This window comes from Odocoileus virginianus, chromosome 2, assembly GCF_023699985.2.
Source record: "Odocoileus virginianus isolate 20LAN1187 ecotype Illinois chromosome 2, Ovbor_1.2, whole genome shotgun sequence".
In the NCBI taxonomy this organism is placed as follows: Eukaryota; Metazoa; Chordata; class Mammalia; order Artiodactyla; family Cervidae; genus Odocoileus; species Odocoileus virginianus.
This window is the reverse complement of record NC_069675.1, coordinates 8,822,847-8,841,364: the sequence shown is the minus strand read 5'-3', so window position 1 is coordinate 8,841,364 and position 18,518 is coordinate 8,822,847. Positions and strand designations below refer to the sequence as shown.

The following is an 18,518-nucleotide window of genomic DNA, read 5'->3' as shown; positions in this document are numbered from 1 at the left end:
TTGGGTGAAGATGCGATCCTGCAGTAAAGTCCCCCCAGCACACACACAGCCCCACTGATGTAAAATTCTGTATATTCGTTAGATAGTTATGAGCTTCCCGGGTGGCTCAGTGGTAAAGAACCTGTCTGCCAGTGCAGGAGATGCAGGAGATGCGGATTCTATCCCTGGGTTGGGAAGATCCTCTGGAGAAGGAAATGGCAACCCACTCCAGTATTCTTGCCTGGGAAATTCCATGGACAGAAGAGCCTGACAGGCTACAGTCTATGGGGTCGAAAAGAGTGAGATATGACTGAGTGGCTGAACAAAAACAACAGCAAATATATAATTATATATACATATGTTATACTTATGTATGTATACGTAAGTTATAATTATGTTATACTGAAGTTGTACTTCAGTTGGACACAACTGAAGTGATTTAACACATACACATGTTAAGTATAAATATATGTAATATACATTGTATCATTTTGTATATAACACAGGGATATAGGGGTATGCGTGCCTGCCTCTGGTAATCTTCAGAGAGTGGTAGTGAGGTGTGATGGGGAGGAAGAATTAGCTTTGCTTTTACTCCATTTCTAAGTGTTGTTTCCCTTGTTACAACTATTATATAGTCCTTCTTTAATTTGGAAGTGATCCAATCAAGAAAACAAAACACTCCACCCGGCATCAGGGTCAGCAACTTAGGGGGTGATGGGAGCTGAGTTCTGGGATGCTGCTGACTTGGACAGAGGAGCACCCGCAGCCCCTGAGAGCCACACCCGGCCCCTCGGACACTGAACTCATGGCCGCCCAGCACTCAGATGACGGGGAGCTGTCCCTCCTTGGCAGGCGGGACCCTGCCAACAGGTAAGACTTCCCGGCCTGGGAGTAAACACAGGCAGCCTTTCCAGATCAGGTGTGCATGTCTGTCTGGCAGAGAGGAGGCAGGGATCAATTGCAGGGGAAAGAACTTGAGCTTGTGAGAGAGCTTTTCTTCCTCAGTTCAAGAGCTGCCTCAGCAGCCAGTGACAGAGTGTCTGCCTGGGGTTTTATGTTATTTCACACCAGGTAAAGCTGCTTTCAGCCAACAATATTCCCTGTGCCAGGGACTGTGCATGGACTGGGAGATGAATTGGGGGACAGACTGTGATGGTCTCTGAGCTTCTGGAGGCTCAGCTGAGCTGGGGAGATGGATGCTTCATGAGGGACTAAGCTAACAGAGGAAATGATGCTCTGAAGGAAGTGGAAATGGGTGAATATCAGGGCTGGACTGTTTTGGATTTGAAGGCAATGCAAGCACTTTCTGAGGAGAGTACCTTTACACCAAATTAACAATTGTGGTGCTGGAGAAGACTCTTGAGAGTCACTTGGACTGCAAGGAGATCCAACCAGTTAATCCTAAAAGAAGTCAAACCTGAACATTCATTGGAAGGGCCGATGCTGAAGCTCCAATACTTTGGCCACCTGATTTGAAGAGCCGACTCATTGGAAAAGATCCTGATACTGGGAAAGATTGAGGGCAGGAGGAGAAGGGGGCAACAAAGGATGAGAAAGTTGGATGGCATCACCGACTCAATGGATATGAGTTTAAGAACACTCTGGGAGATGGTGAAGGACAGGAAAGCCTGGCGTGCTGCAGCTCATGGGATTGCAGAGTCAGATGTGTTCAGTCGATCCTGAACAAGAGCAACAAGGAGGAGACGGGGCCAAGTGGTGGAGGAAGGCAGAGGCACCTCAGCCTCTCCACAGAGTGAACTGCAGGGCAGTGAGCCGGTCAGGATGAGGTCTGAGAGGCCGGCAGGCATCAGGTCACATCTGGCCCCATACATGCTTTATGGTTTGTGTTTTTTTAAATCTTTTTAAAATTAATTTTTATGAGAGTATAGTTCTTTACAATGTCGTTAGTTTCTGGGTATCTCTTTTTTTTGGATTTCCTTCCCATTTAAGTCACCATGGAGCATTCCCTGTGCTCTATAGTAAGTTCTCATCAGTTACGGTACCATTATCAATAGTGTATATGCATCAATCCTAATCTCCCAATTCATCTCACCTTCCCTGTGCTTCAGATTTGGAAGTTTGATTTTACCCTAAATGTGAAGGCAAGGTAAAGCATGCTCAGAAATCCAACATCTTAGCACCTCGCTGAAGCACTTCCAACTCAGCCCATATAAAGATCTGTTGACTGAGCACAAAATAAACAGATTGATGTTCTATGAGTGGAAATCATCCTGCTTTACTTTATTCTATTTTTAAACTTTTGTTTTGACCCCAATTACATGAAAAATCATTCCCGCTTAGATCCATTTTTGTTAAAAGACCAAGCTTACAGTGATGAAAATACAAAGACTGATGTTGAGAAGCTGGCCTGAAGTGAAAGGAGAGGTTGATGAGACACTGTCCGCCTGACCTGGATTGTGGGAAGCGCTTTCAGAAGCCAGCACCTGTCATATAGACGAAAGGCTTGGTGAGGCCACACCTCCGTGTGAGGTCTCGGGAATGTGTATCTCTGTTCCAGGGAACTTTCCTGGTTGTTGTTTAGCTGCTCACTTGTGTCCGACTCTTGAGACTCCATGGACTGTAGCCCACCAGGCTCCTCTGTCCATGGGGTTTCCCAGGCAAGAATACTGCAGTGGGTTGCCATTTCCTTCTCCAGGGGATTTTCCCAACCCAGGGATTAAACCCGGGTCTCCTGCATTGAAGGCAGACTCTTTACCAACTGAGCTACAAGGAATTTAAGGCTTCCCTAGCGGCTCAGATGATAAAGAATCCACCTGCAATGCAGGAGACCTGGGTTCAATGCCCAGCCCCCTCCCTGCCCCTGCCCAGGTCAGGAAGATCCCCTGGAGGAGGAAATGGCAACCCACTCCAGTATTCTTTCCTGGAGAATTCCATGGACAGAGGAGCCTGGAGGATTACAGTCCCTGGGGTCGCAAAGAGTGGGACATGACTGAACGACTAAGCACACACACCCTCAATAATTTAATAAACCCTTCCAAAAACAGAACTTCCTTCAGAGTAGAATCCTACCCATTTTTGGTTGATGGACTATCCAAAAGGACACCGGATCCCTTTATTTGACTCTTGGTAAGTTGACTTTGCACTTTAAAAAGGAAAAAGGGGAAACCTGTAGTCCTTCAAACAATGACCCCTTTTAAAACCTACGTTGGATTCCGATTTCAAAGAATATTCTTATTAACATAGTTCCTTACAAATGGAGTGCCACTCATCAAATATTTATAAGGAGTAGCCTGAGAAGCCAGTGTAGTGCTTGGCGAGCCTGGGGACATTTCCCACATGCTCTGTGGGGTGGCATAGGCAGGGGACACCCTTTAATTTTGTGGCATGGTTTGGGGGCTCCAGCATGCGCTGGTCTTGGCATGGTTTCTCCCGACTCTGGGCCTGATCCGACCCCGTTCAGGACTCCCATGTAGCTCGGCCTCGCAGGCAACTCACTTTGAAGTCCACAGGGGCTCTTTGAATAGAAAACATACACAACGGGGCGCTGATGCAAATAGGAATCTAGGCCTGATGTACGTGGGGAATAAAGGTGCTTCTCACCCCAAATATTAGCTCTTTAGCCAGGAAACGACGGTTTGATCATTAAATAAAAGAGCCCCTCCTTACCTCAAAAACTCCACAATCTATCACCAAAGCTTCTCCATCCACTTGCTCAGAAATGATAAACCTGCTAATTACCTGCGAGTTTTAATTAAGCAACAGATACAGGCAGTGCAGGGCTGACTGGTTTGGCTTCAAGCATATCAATAAAATAAACATTCTCAATTCCAGGGCAACTTGCTCAGTGATAAAAAAAACAAAAAACAAAAAACTAAACATCACTATCTTTTGAAATATCACTCATTGAGCGTGATCATTTAGAAAAAATATCTCTATTAGAGATAGTTAGAGATGTTTTTTGGTTGAAAAATGTGATCGCCGATGGAGTGCGAAGCTGTGATTTGTAGACAGGCTAAGTAAATTAAATCACTCACTGTCTTTTTTCCTTTTTCTTTTTTTTTTTCCAATGGCTTTAAAAGTTAAAGGTAATTTGCAAGGAAAACGCTCCGTTTGAATTGGTTTGTAATATCTGTTAATGATCTTTAAAAAATCCACTTATTCACAATTCTGCCCCCTGAGGGAATAGCGGTGTGCTATCAGAAAAATTTCTAAAGTCTGAAATGTCATTAGCGAGTGATTTCTTTGAAGTAAAAAGCCCCGAAAAAATAAATTATATAAGGTATACAAGTGCGCAGGACAATCACTTTGATGAATAATATCTGTGTTTTTCATGCCGAAAAATACAACAATTGAGATCCAGGCTGCTAAATTACAGAGCCGTCTTTTGAATTACCTCCGTGTAGGCATACCTGCTCTGTTTATTTCACACGTATATCGAGTTCTCCCATATATTTATAGACTGTTGATGTAAAAACACTAGTGTTAGGACCAATTTTGATTATATTCCTCGTGTTTACTTTTTGGAAACACAAGGTGTTGCCTAAATACAAGGCTACAGGTGCGCCATCCAGGAGGAAGACAATGGCTTGTTTGAGCACAGCACCCTGGATGGAAGAGCCAGGTGTCCAAATGGAGGTGCAAATGCCAGGCAGTGCCTGGATGGTTCACTACTAGATAACAGAGCTGTGAAATCCCACACCAAAGGGAAAATTTCCTTCCTGACCCCAGCTGGCTATCAGTTTTTTTTTTTTTTTTTTTTGCCTGGAAGCAGAGGCGTCTTTGTAATATAATAGCAGTCAGTGTAACTGCGGATGCTATTTCGGCTGCTATAAATAGCTAATCTTTTTTTTTTTTTTTAAGGGAGGAGTTGGATTTTACTAAAGCATTGGGTAGAGGTTAATTATCCATTTCGTAAGAAAGTGTTTCCTCCTAGACAGCCTCAATTTGTTACCTTTTAATCCCGCTTTACATAATAAGGCTGGAAATACAAGCGTCTCCTCCAGGTCCTTCATTGTTGACATAATTTTATACAACGGCTCTTTCATTTTTTTCCCCCCTTATACATTCCTCACCTCTTTGCTCAACTGCAGAGGGTCCCAGTTTTATTCATGGTTCCTCAGGGAAAGGCACTCACTTTTCCCGATCCAACTGACCTATAGTCACAGGTGTGTATGTGTGGTCCTTTCCACTTTCTACTCTGGCCAACATCAGGAGGGCACATTGAACCCAGGTAACTGCAAACTACTGTTTCTTAAAACATATTTTATTTATTTATTTGGCTGTGCCGGGTCTAAGCTGTGGCCCTCAGGATCTTCGATCTTCACTGGGGCATGTGGGATTTTTAGTTGTACCATGTTACTCTCAGTTTTGGCATGTGGGATCTAGTTCCCTGACCATGGATCAAATGCAGGTCCCCTGCATTGGGAGCATTAAGTCTTAGCCATTGGACCACCAAGAAAGTCCCAAGTTGGAAAAAAGATCTACACTATTTTCTGTGTTAGTCCCTCCATGTGCTTTACTGAAGAAATCAACACTTGAAAATTTGGGGGATTCTTTATTGAAGTTCCACATATGGAAGCTGCAAAGAGCAGAAACATGTGACTCCATGGATTATCCTGGTGGGAATGCATCCCAGTAACCACCCCCAGGTAAGAAAAAGAACTTAGCTGTTGTCCCTGATGGCCCAGGTGAGGGTGTCCCTTCTTCCTCCTCAGAGATAGCCACTGTCCTAATATCTGATCCCATAGATTGTTTTCTCTCTTTTCTTGAGTAACACTCTGTAAATGGAATCATATGGTATCTGTTCTTTTGTGTCTGGCTTCATCCTTTGAACATCATGTTTGTGAGCTGTATCTCTGTTGTTGGGTGTCATTATAGTATTTTTCCCCCTGTCGTATTTCCTTCCATTCTCACAGTTACATAGCATAGCTTGCCCATCATTTTACTCCTGATCAATGTTTGAGTCGTTTCAGTTCTAGGCTAATTCAGAGACGGCTGCTGTGGGCTTTCTTGCGGATGTCTTTGGTGGGTGTATGGGTGCATTTCTGTTGCGTGTGTAGGGCACTACTGTGTTGCAGGGCATGGCTTCAATAATGTCAGCTTTGCAAAGGGTTTTGTCAGTTTCTACTCTCACCAGCAAGTGGGAGGGTTACGCTGCTCTTCTTCCTCGTTCATATTTGGTTCTCTTAGTCTTTTTGATTTTGGGCTCTCTGGGGGTACATAGTTGAATTTCATTGTGGTTTTAATTTGATTTACCAGATTTACTAATAAGTTGAACATCTTTTCATGTACACTGGATATTTGGGTATCTTTTTTTTTCCCATTTACTTTTATTAGTTGGAGGCTAATTACTTTACAATATTGTAGTGGTTTTTGCCATACATTGACATGAATCAGCCATGGATTTACATGTATTCCCCATATTTGGGTATCATGAGAATGGGTTTTTGCAAATGTCCTGCTGATTTTCCTGTTGTATTGTTCATCTTTTCTTTCAGATTTATAAGTATCTTACTGAGATACTTATATTCTGAATATGATCCTTTCTTGTTTATGTATACTGCAAATATCTTATACTACCCTGAGCTTGACTTTTCACTCACTTTATGGTTTCTTTGATTGAGTGGAAGATTTTAATTTTACTGTACTTTAACTTACCAATATTTTCCTTTATAGTTAATGCTTCCTATGTCCTATTTAAGAAAGCTTTGCTTTCCTGACGGTCATGAAAATATTCTTTTGTATTATTTTCTGGAAACTTCATATCAATAATTTCACCTTTCTCATTTAGATCTGTAATCTACATGGTAGTGACTTTCACATATGGTGTGATGTTGAGATCAAGTCTGTTTATTCCTCCATCATATCCACTTACCTTGCACCATTAATAGAAAGAACTTCCTTTCTCCAGTACTCTGAAACATTTTTGTCATAAATTAAGTGCTCACTTATTTATAGGCTGATCCTATGATTTTCCCGTATATTCTGTTAATGTGATGAATTATACAAGAAGTTTTTGAATGTCAAACTAGCCTTGCATTTCTGGACTAAACTGAATTTGGTTATGATATTTATTTTATGTACTAACACATGTTTTGATAATTTTTACAATATGTATAAAAGAAATTTATCTGTAATTCTTTTTTAGTGTAATATCCCTGCCAGGTATGCTACCAAGATTTAGCTAGCTCATAAAACAAATTGAGAAGCATTCTCATTACGTTCTTTAAAAACTTAAAAACATGAATGCATGTGTGTGTGCTCATTTGTGTCCGACTCTTTACAACACCATGGACTGTAGCTCACCAGGCTCCTCTGTCCATGTGATTTCCCAGGCAAGAATACTGGAATGGGTTTCCATTTCCTCCTAATCTAATATGGTGATTATATGTAGTTTGTCCTAGAATCAATCCTGGGTCAGGAAGATCTCCTGGAGAAGGGAATGGCTACCCACTTCAGTACTCTTGCCTGGAGAATTCCATGAACAGAGGAGCCTGGCAGGATACAGTCCATGGGGTCACAAAGATTCAGATATGACTGAGCAACTAATACCTGTCCTGAGTATACTACTCAGGTTTCTCCAGAGAAACAAACCAATTGCATATCTGCAGATATATATATATATATATATATATATATATATATATATATATAAGAGCAGACCTACTATAGGAATTGGCTAGCACAGTTACAGAGGCCAAGAAGTCGCTTGATCTGCTGTCAGCAAACAGGGAGCCAGGAAAGCTAATGGTGTAACCTTGTCCAGATCTGAAGGCCTGACTACTGGGGGTTGAGGGCTGGGGGGTGGGCAGTGGTATAAGTCCTGGTTGGATTCTTTTTAAATTGAAGTGGAGTTGATTTACAGTATTATATTGGTTTCAGGTATACGGCACAGTGATTCAGTATTTTTATAGAGCATACTCCATGAAAAGTTATTATAAGATAATGGAATACACCTGTGCTATACATAGAGTTGGAAAGAGTTGGACACGACTGAAGTGACTGAACATGAGCATACACCTGGTTGGATTCTGAAGACCCGAGCACTGGGAACTCCCATGTCCAAGGGCAGGAGAAGACGGGTGTCCCAGGTGAAGCAGAAAGAAAACTCACCTTTCCTCTGTCTTTCTGTCTTGTGCAGACGTTCAGTGGATGGGATGCTTCTCACTGCAACGTTGAGGGTGATCCTTTTAACTCCATCCACCCATTCGAAGGCCAGTCTCCTCCAGAAACACCCTCAACAGACACACCAGAAATACGTTTCAACAGCTCTCTGGGTCTCCCTTAGCCCCATCAAGTTAACCCATCATGCCAACCATCACAGTAAGTATTTATCACAATTATATTTCATTCCAGGTTTCTCTATATTTCGAATTAGACTTTTGGCAGAAAACTGGTTTCATGTGAGTTTTGCACCTGCATGCATGCTCAGTCTTGTCCAACTCTTTGGGACACCATGGACTACAGCCCAAAAGGCTCCTCTGTCCATGGGATTTTCCAGGCAAGCATACTGGAGTGGGTTGCCATGCCCTCCTCCAGGGCATCTTCCTGACCTATCTCCTGTGTCTCCTGCATTACAGGCGGATTATTTACTGATGAGCTGTCTGGGAAGCCCGTGGGAAGATCAATAGGAGATAGACTGTTTTCTAGGAGCTCTTACATGGCACTTGGCAGTAAGCTTACGTACTCAAGGCTGACATTTGTCACTGAGTCTCAATCCTGGGACCCATTGTTAAGGTCCTTCTTGGGTTTGAAGAGGAACCTGTGAGATGACAACTTTCTGGACATAGGGCAAGCATTCAGATAAACACCTGATCCCAGTGAGAATCTTCAAAACCAATTTCATCTCCTCCTTTTGACCCTTCGATCACTGCTCCACCAGCCTGTTCTTTTTAATCTCGTTCAGTACTGTGCCTCTCATAGCTCACCCATCTCTCCACACCTACTTGCTGTGGTGCTCTGGGCTATGGCATTTCTAGTACACCCAGTCTTCATTTCATCCTCTTCTCAGACATCCAAGTGCTCACTCCAAAATGGAAAGCTGGTGGGGCTTCCCTGGTGGCTCAGTGGTAAAGAATACACCTGCCAAGGTAGGAGACATGGATTCAATCCCTGGTCCAGGAAGATCCCACATGCCACGGAGCAACTAAGTCCATGCGGCACAACCATTGAGCCGCAACTACTGAGCCCATGTACCCCAGAGCCGGTGCACCCCAGCAAGAGAAGCCGCAGCAGTGAGAAGCCCAAGCACTGCAACTGATGAGCCTCTGCTCATCACAGCTAGAGAAAAAAGCCCGGCAGCAGTGAAGATTCAGCACAGCCAGGAAACAACAGCAACCAGAAAACGGCAGAGAAAGCTGGCCCCCTCAGCCCTCGCAGAGAGCTCCGCGGTGGCTTTGCAAGGTGAAGCGCAGGCTCACGCACACGCACATGGAGCCGCTCTGGCCGGGCTCTTCTGTCCTGCCCAGCCTGCCCCCTCCCCTGCAGCACCTCCCGCTGCCCTTGGTTCCCGGCGTGGTGGGGTCCTTTCGCACCAACCTTTGTGTTGCTTTTCCTACCAGGCATGGGTTGTCCATGGCTTCCTCCTGGACCGCCCACCGTTTAGCCATCAGCTCAGACCAGAACCCTTGAGCCCTCCCAGCTGGGGCTGTGTGGTCTCCTGGCCGGTGCCTCATCTCTGTGACGAGATGGTGAGCTCTTGGCAGGCAGGGTCCAGATCTCAGCCTGGTGGAGAGCAGGTGCTCAATAAACACGTATAAATTCAAATAGAAGGGACAACACTGACTAGGAGACTGGCTTCCATTTCACTTCAACTTTATTCATTTATTTACTTGGCTGTCTTGGCTCCTGGTTGCAGCACTCAGGATCTTCCTTGCATTGTATGGGATCTTTTAAAAATTTTATTTACTTTTAACTGGAGGATAGTTACTTTATGTTTTTGTGTTGGCTTCTGCGACATAGCGATGTGAATCAGCCGTAGGCATACACACCTCCCCTCCCTCTAAAACCATCCTGTTCCCTCCTCCTACCCCACCGCTCTGGTCATCACAGACCGCCGGCCTGAGCCCCCCGTGTTACGCAGCGGCCCCGCCGCTCTCTGTCTTACACACGTGTGTACATGTCAGTGTCGCTCTCCCAGTTTGTCCCACCCTCTCCTTTCCCCACTGTGTCCCCAGGGATGTTCTCTATGTCTGTGTCTCCATCGCTGCCCTGAAAATGGGTTCATCAGTACTATCTTTCTAAATTACATATATATGTGTTCATATACACTATTTGTTTTTCTCTTTCTGACATTTTGCTCTGTATAATAGGCTGACTTATCTTTCTAGATTCCCTATCCATGCATTAGCATACCATATCTGTTTTTCTCTGACTTACTTCACTCTGTATAATAGGCTCTAGGTTCATCCACCTTACTAGAATCTTGTGTTGAGGCACATGAACTTTCTTTTGCAGTGCAAACGGGCTTAGTTGCTCCAAGGCATGTGGGATCTTAGTTCCCCGACCAGGCATTGAACCCATGTTCCTTGCATTGCAAGGCAGACTCTTAACTCCTGGACCAGCAGGGAATTCCCTTATTTCATCTTTCTGGAAGCCTGCGGTGGACTAGGATGGCCCAAATGCCATGCCCAGAAGGGAGGCAGGAAGACCCAGGCGATGGAAAATCCGCTGATGCAATCTCTTCCACGGACTAAATTCAACTCAAATAGTGAAAACTCTCTTCCAATAGCATCTGCTTTCTGCAGAATGGATTAGCAGCAAGGATTTCCTATACAGATTTTTCCAGAGTAACAAATTCAAACCATTTACTCTAAGAATTTTAATGAAAAAAAAATCCTGCTTAAAAGGCATCTGACCAAGAACCTTCCCCTTTTCTCTTATTAATAAAAGAGTTTAGTAAGAGGTTCGCAAGGATTGCTGAAGTCTCCACTAGACGTGTACTTTCACTTTGTGAAATTGGCTACACCCTCCAAATGGTATCACACAGAAATGGACTTTCTGGGGCTCGTCTCTATGAATGGATTTTAGCTGCACAGTGGTGCCATTCATTTTATTTGGCCCATGTATTGCCAGTCCATTCTAAATTTGGCCTTAATTATTTTTCCTTTCACAAAAATATTTTGTGGGATCTTTTTGAACCCCGACGACTTCCTTCTTGTCCCTTAAACCAGAATCCAGGAGTGTTATTTTTGTTCTCCTCTAATTAAAATAATTGCTTGCTTCTTTTTAACTAGATTCGTGCAGTTATTAGCCTAATACATGGATGGGTGCCACGCGGTGCTTAAGAGACAGAATGAGAGGTGATCGTGTAACTTCACATGAAAAAGATTCCGTAGTGCCAAGGAGTATTTTCCCTTTTCAGCTGGCGTTTTAGAAGAGCCTTTAATAAATTTGCCCCCCCACCCCCACCCCACCACCCCCTTACTAAAAGACGATTAACTGAAAGAATAGTTCTATTTTATTCATTAGGTACACAGCTCACCCAGGACAATTTGAAGAGGGGCACTTGATATGCTGGGTAGGGTACAAAGACCTGGGCTCTGGTTTTAATTTCTGCCCCTGTTTTGTCTTCCAGAATAACTGTGTGTGAAGGGTGAAAGCCCCATGTCTCTGAAGCCAGTGGGTGTTCACAAGAGGATTATGGGAACAGGGACAGAAGTGCCTGGATGTACTGTTCAGAGCTGGCAGGACCCGGCCTCTAAAAGGAAGACTTAAAATGATGTTTTTGACATCAACACTTTCCCCAAAGTTGATGTAAGTCCTGGGGTTTTGGCAAAGGCCCACAGGCTACCTCTGACCTGTTGTCTCTTTTTTTAAAAAAATTATTTATTAATTTATTTTTGGCTGCACTGGGTCTTTGTTGCTACGCAGACTTTTCTCTAGACGCAGTGAGCAGGGGCGGCTCTCTACTTGCGGTGCACGGCCTGCTCATCTCTATGGCTTCTCTTGCTATAGAGCACGGGCTCTATGGCGTGCGGGCTTCAGTAGTTGCGGTGCATAGCCTCCGTCGTTGCAGCCGGGGCACATGGGCTTAGTTGCTGCGTGGCATGTGGGATCTTATTTCCTGGACCAGGGATCACCTGCATTGGCAGGCAGATTCATAACTGCTGGACCACCAGGGAAGTCCCTGTTGCCTCCTTTTGCAAGTTAAGCTTCATGGGATCACCCCGGCCATAGCCATTTGTGGATGTGTTGTCTAGGGCTGCTTTTGGACACAACGTGGAGCAGTGTCGACAAAGACCACATTGTCTACAAAACTTCAAAGATTTGCTACCTGGTTCTTTGCAGAAAAAGTTTGCTGACTCTTGATATAGTCCATCTGATTCACTGAGCATCTGCTACAAGTCTACTCCATGTTGAGAAATGTGTTTATAGGAATGTGATTAGTGGTCTTCCTTTGGTGAGATGCTGAGGGCCTTTGGTGATGTACTTTTGTCTCGGGTGATCAGTACAGGTGCATCGGTAGCAGGAAGTGAGAAGGATGCAGGGCGAGAGGTCATGGTTTGAGAGTAGGTTCTGCCACGATTGTCTTGGTGGCAGGTAGTGAATCATGGCTGGGCTTTCCTTTGTCTGCTACCTGGAGGGGGAGGTGTTGATGACTTAGAGTGTACCTTTATTAGCCACTTCAAGACCTATGTGTGCATGTGCGCTTTGTTGCTCTGTCACATCTGACTCTTTGCGACCCGATGGACTGTAGCCCTCCAGGCTCCTCTGTGGGATTCTCCAGGCAAGAACACTTCAGTGGGTTGCCATCTTCTCTTCCATCAAGACCCATGTGCTATGCTGTGCTTAGTCGCTCAGTCGTGTCCGACTCTTTGTGACCTCATGGACTGGAGCCCTCCAGGCCTCTCTCTCCATGGGGATTCTCCAGGAAGAATACTGGAGTGGGTTACTATGCCTTCCTCGAGGGGATCTTCCCAACCCAGGGATTGAACTTAGATCTCCCACATTGCAGGTGGATTCTCCTCCAGAAGATCTTCCTAACTCAGGGATTGAACCCACGTCTCCTGCACTGCAGGCGGATTCGTTACCACTAAACCCCCAGGAAGCCCTGCAGGTGGATTCTTTATAGTCTGAGCCACCGAGGAAGTCCATTAAGACCTGTGATCACCTTCAATTAAAAAAACAAACGCCAGGGTCATCATGTGAACTTCTGCTTCAGGCAGAAAGATGGGCCCCTCTGCCGCCAGTGGGGGGTGGGTGAGTCAAGTGGAGAACTCCAGTAGGGGTCAAATGTTTCCTCAGTCATAAGATACTATGTATAGAAATATCTTATACTATGTGGCATAGATACAATGTATAAAAGCAGTGAATAAGTGTTATCTCTATTTGCCATGTGAAGAAATGAGAGTCAGTTTATTTAAGATCTAGGAAGGGGATGCAACTTCCCTGGTGGCTCAGATGGTAAAGCGTCTGCCTGCAATGCTGGAGACTCGGGTTCAATCCCTGGGTCGGGAAGATCTCCTGGAGAAGGAAATGGCAACCCACTCCAGTATTCTTGCCTGGAAAATCCCATGGATGGAGGAGCCTGGTAGGCTACAGTCCATGGGGTTGCCAAGAGTTGGACACGACCGAGCGACTTCATTCACTTCACTCACTCAAGGGGATGACAGAGGATGAGATGGTTGGATGGGATCACCGACTCAATGGACATGAGTTTGAGTAAACTCAGGGAGTTGGTGATAGACAGGGAAGCCTGGCATGCTGCAGTCCATGGGATCGCAAAGAGTCGGACACGACTGAGTGATTGAACTGAACTGAAGCCAGTAGAAGGGCCAGAAGCTGTTTGCTGGTTTTAAACACTGCTTTCCAATGTGCACATGTGCTCCATGTGCGTCTGTATGTCATACTTTTGGCCACGGTTTCAGGCGTGTTCCGTTCTTCAGTTAGTTTGTCTCTTCCTCCTTCCCTCCATCTTTCTTTCTTTTCTTCACTATTCAGCAATATTAATTCATCTGCTATTAACTAGAAAAAGGGCTGAATTTTTCAGGGAGAGTGATGACTATTTAAAGAAGTTGGAAGACTCTTTGGATGGTTTTGTTTTTGGACTCCTATGGCTGGAGTCCTCCAGAAGTAGATTCCCTCACAGTTTCTCCTTAGTTGCCCAAGGGCTTGGTCCTTATCTGTGACATAAAGAAAGAAATGGGGTGGGGAAGGGAGAGTAGTCCTGTCACTCAACAGCATGTTGCTGGAGGCATTGTTTTAGGTTGTGTGTGTGTATGCTCACATATATATGTGTTCATGTGCACACATGCATATGTACATGTATATGTGCACAGGGCACATAACATACACGCACAATACATGTAAGCATGCATGTATGTGTGCCTGCACATGCGCGCACACGTGTGTACATATGTATATACATGTGTACATGTGAATATGTCTGTTGTGTGTATATATGCATGTGTGTGTTTACATATCAAGAAAGAAAAGGGGAACAGAGATGAAATATTGCTAGCAGATTTCACCAACACCTACAGGATGGAGACAATCTAGGTTTGGAAAATTTGAAAGTCATGATTTTGTACGTGAAGTCCCAGGGAATCCCCATCAGAGACATTGTCAAACATGAATCATTCACTTAGATGATGTATATTAAATAGGCCAGATGTGGACTTATTGGCCTTACTGTCCCATACAGTCTTCAGTCACATTGTAGTCTTTCAGTAATGTGTCTTGTAACTTTTGACATGATGATTATCAAATATGTGAGGAGGAAGCAACTCGAACCAGAATACTGAATGCGTTGTGTCCCAGTAGGAGATTTGCCAATATTTTCCCTGATAGTCATAGCCAATCTTGTTGGCTACTTATGCTCTTCAGGTAGGCTTGCATCTAAAAGTCACATGATTCTCTGAAACAATGGTGCAAATAAAGTTGCCTCGTAAAAACAAAACAAAGTGAACCGTCCAGAATCTTTCATGGTACAGCGGTCAGCTGCACAGACCTCTGGGAAGTACAGTAGAAAATCCTTCTCATTCTCCTCTTTCTCCCACATCAGTGACTCACAGTCCTGCTGTCTGAATTTGGACGAGGGGCATCTGATCCTGCAATCCAGCATTTAAACCATGCTGTTGTTGTTCAGTCGCTTAGTTGTGTCTAACTCTTTGCGACCCCGTGAACTGCAGTGCACCAGGCTTCCCTGTCCTTCACAGTCTCCTGGAGCTTGCTCAAACTCATGTCCATTGAGTCAGTGATGCCATCCAAACATCTCATCCTCTGTCGCCCCCTTCTCCCCTTGCCCTCTTGAAGCTGTGGTGTTCCTCCAATATTCCTAGGACCCAGGATGGTGCTGTTCTCAGAAACGTAATTTGTTTCAGCACAAAAGCATATTCATTTCAGGATTTAACACTGATACAGATAACACGTTTCCTCTCTAAGAAATTGGTGAGCATTAACCAATTTATTTAACTTCCCTGCCATGAAGTGAATTCTCTTCCATTTGCTGTGGGAAAACCCTTCTTTTTCTAATTCTGATCTTTTAGCAGGTATTCTACTGAGAAATTGTCACCACGCAGGAAATGTTTTGTAGAGGGGGGAATAAATCTTTCAACACAGTGTAAAATTCCACCAAAATAGATGACCTCCATTTCTACAGCGTCTAAGCCTATTTTTAAGCAATTTAGCGATGCTCCCGAAAAAAAGTAAAATCTCATTGAAAACGGTGGGAACTATTATTGTTACTACTGCCGTTACTCCCATTGCTGTGTGCAAAGTTCTTGATGATTTATGTGCATTATTTTGAGTTCCTCAGAAAGGACAGCTTGAGGAAAAGCTCACATGCTGTCTGCTCTGTGGAGGTTCGATCCAGGAATAGGATGTGATGAAGGATCTTGAGATGGAGAGTTACCTTGAATGATCTGCGTGCGTGCTCAGTCACGTCCGACTCTTCAGTGACCGCATGGACTGGAGCCCGCCAGGCTCCTCTGTCCATGGGACTTCCCAGGCAAGAATACTGGAGTGGGTTGACATTTCCTCCTCCAGGGGATCTTCCTGACCTGGGGATTGAACCTGCATCTCCTGCATTGGCAGGAGGGTTCTTTACCTCTAGAGCCACCTGGAAAACCCTGGATTATCTGCATAGGTCCCAAATCCAGTTGTAATTGTCCTTTTAAGAAGAGGCAGAGACAGAGGCAGATTCAATACACAGAAGAGAAGCAGGCACTGTGACCACGAGGCAGAGGCTGCAGTAATGGTGTGGCCACCAGCCAAGGGATGTGGGCCTCACCAGGTGCTCAAAGAGGCAAGGAAGGGACCCTCCCCTCCAGTCTCCCGAGGGAGTTCGACCCCTGCCGACAGCTCCTTGTGGGCCAGTGGCACCGGCTGCAGGCTGTGAGAGGATGCGTGTCTGCTATGTGAGCCGCCAAGTTTGGGGTGGCTTGTTACAGCAGCCACAGGGCAGTAATGCAGGTGCATCCTCCCAGAGCACAAACTCTGATGTCTCAGGGGAGACTGATCTGGAGGAGGAAGAGGAGGAAGAAAGTTTATCTGCGGTTCTCACCTCTGATTGGTCAACCGCTTCCCTGAAGGGACACCGGGCACATGTGTGCTCAGTCACTTCAGTCCTGTCTGACTCTGCAACCCCCTGTAGCCCGCCGGGCTCCTCTGTCCATGGGATTCTCCAGGCAAGAATACTAGAGCGGGTTGCCATTTCCTTCTCCAGGGGATCTTCCGGACCCAGGGATTGAACTCGCATCTCTTATGTCTATGCATTGACACTACTTTACCAGTTTTGCCACCTGGGAAGCCTGTATCATTTGCAATTACATCTTATTTCTTTTGCTCAGTTCTAACAGTTTGCCTAGTGATAATGGTAATCATCATCTTCCTCCCCGCAGTCATCACACCAGCAGATCACCTTACCTTGGAAAGGCTTCTCATGACAGTTGCTTTCACTCTACTGCTCGGAAGACTCGTCTTTCAATGAGCTTCCCCCCAGGCATTATGCTGAAATCATATTTCCAGGGGACAGAGATAGATGTGGTGTACTTATCTGATTAAACTGCCTGTTGTTTTAAATCTATTTTCACAGAGGCTCTTTCCTCCAGAAGACAGTCAGTGACACAATGCATTAAAAACTATATCTGTATCAGTGGTTTCCTCTGTGGTATTTATGTAGTGTGTGCACGTGTGTGTGCGCACATGTGTGTGTGCACGTGTGGGAGCATGTGCTAACCCCGTTGGTCCCTTGTTAGGATGGATACGCATGTGACAGTTATGAAACAGTTGCAGCTAAAACAATCAAGTTTGGTTACATACGTGATTTATCTTTATCTGCAGTGAATACATTTATTGTCTTCCAAAAATCATTGTCTAGAACTATGGGAATACAAGAAAAGATATTTGCAGTCAGATGTCTGGAGGTCAAAAGCCAGTGCGGTTCATAAAGGGAGGGAAATCAAAGATTCCAAACCCACATGAAAAATTCTTTCTAACAGATGTTAGAGCTTTTAAGTCAGAAAATTTGTGTTTTCAAGCACATTGTGGAGGATCGAGGATTTATCTTTATTTTGTAAAGATGTGTTTGTTTATTTTAGTTTTGGCTGCACTGGGTCTGCACTGTTGTGCTCGGGCTTTTCTTTGGTCGCGGCGATCAGGGCTGCTCTTCGCTGTGGTGTGAGGGCTTCTCATGGCGGTGGCTCTTGCGGAGCACAGGCTCAGGGCGCGCTGGCTTCAGCAGCTGCAGCATGCATGCTCGGCGGTGGCAGCTTCCAGGCTCAGTAGTTGTGGCTCAAGGGCTTAGTTGTTCACGGACCAGGGATCAAACCCATGCCCCCTGCATTGGCAGGCTGATTCCTAAACACTGGACCACCAGGGAAGCCCTCAAGGATTTAGGATTAACATTGATTCATTGTTACTGAATGTTTATAACATCACTTTGACTAGAGAGGTACATGATATGAAATACAGTCAAAACTTAATACATTAAATTGTTACATGGATGCATACTTTATTGACCAACTAAAAAATGATGGAATTGTGTGAAACGCCAAATACATGAATTACATTAAAATGTAACAAGAAAGCCCTCCTCACCCAGTGAACGGCAGACCCACCACTATCACGGGCAGGTCAGCAGCAGGCCTCTCTTCCAGACTATTTTCCTAATATTTCTGCTTTTCAGCAGGGCCTGGGGACCACGATGTCGGATATCCCAGCCCTTGGCACTGCCCACATTAGAACCTTCATTAATCTTTGAGTTCTTTGCCTTCCCCCATCTTACCCAAAGAATAATGCCTCCCCCAGAATTACACAAAAATCAATGGCCAAGTTAATTGAAATCTGGATCTCTTAATGTTTTCCCCTTTCTTAAGTGACTGCTTGGTTTCTGAAGAGTGAAGTTGAACTCAGAGGATAGCTTTAACTGGTGAGGAGGGGGATGAATTCATAAGAGAAGGGATAGATCATTTTCCAAGTGACTAACAGACATATAGGATTTCATTTCAAATTTTACATGGAGGCTTTAGGAATGTTGGGTTCCCTGGTAGTTCTGACAGTAAAGAATCTGCCTGCAATACAGGGGACCCGGGTTTGATCCTTGGGTCAGGAAGATCCTCTGGAGAAGGGAATAG

General features: G+C 44.8%; 1 long non-coding RNA gene across 13 annotated transcripts in view; it reads left to right on the top strand.

Moving 5' to 3' along the window:
• The window catches only part of LOC139037844 (uncharacterized), a 69,842-nt gene that overhangs the window by 33,370 nt on the left and 17,954 nt on the right, over nt 1-18,518 (top strand). For 11 of the 13 annotated variants that reach the window (XR_011490799.1, XR_011490779.1, XR_011490780.1 and 8 more), the window contains 3 exons: nt 618-852; nt 8,084-8,265; nt 11,519-11,697. This is a non-coding gene — a long non-coding RNA (uncharacterized lncRNA). Of the gene's footprint in view, nt 1-617; nt 853-8,083; nt 8,266-11,518; nt 11,698-12,898; nt 18,483-18,518 lie in introns of those variants that run through there. The other 2 variants (XR_011490786.1, XR_011490783.1) reach the window with 2 other exon arrangements.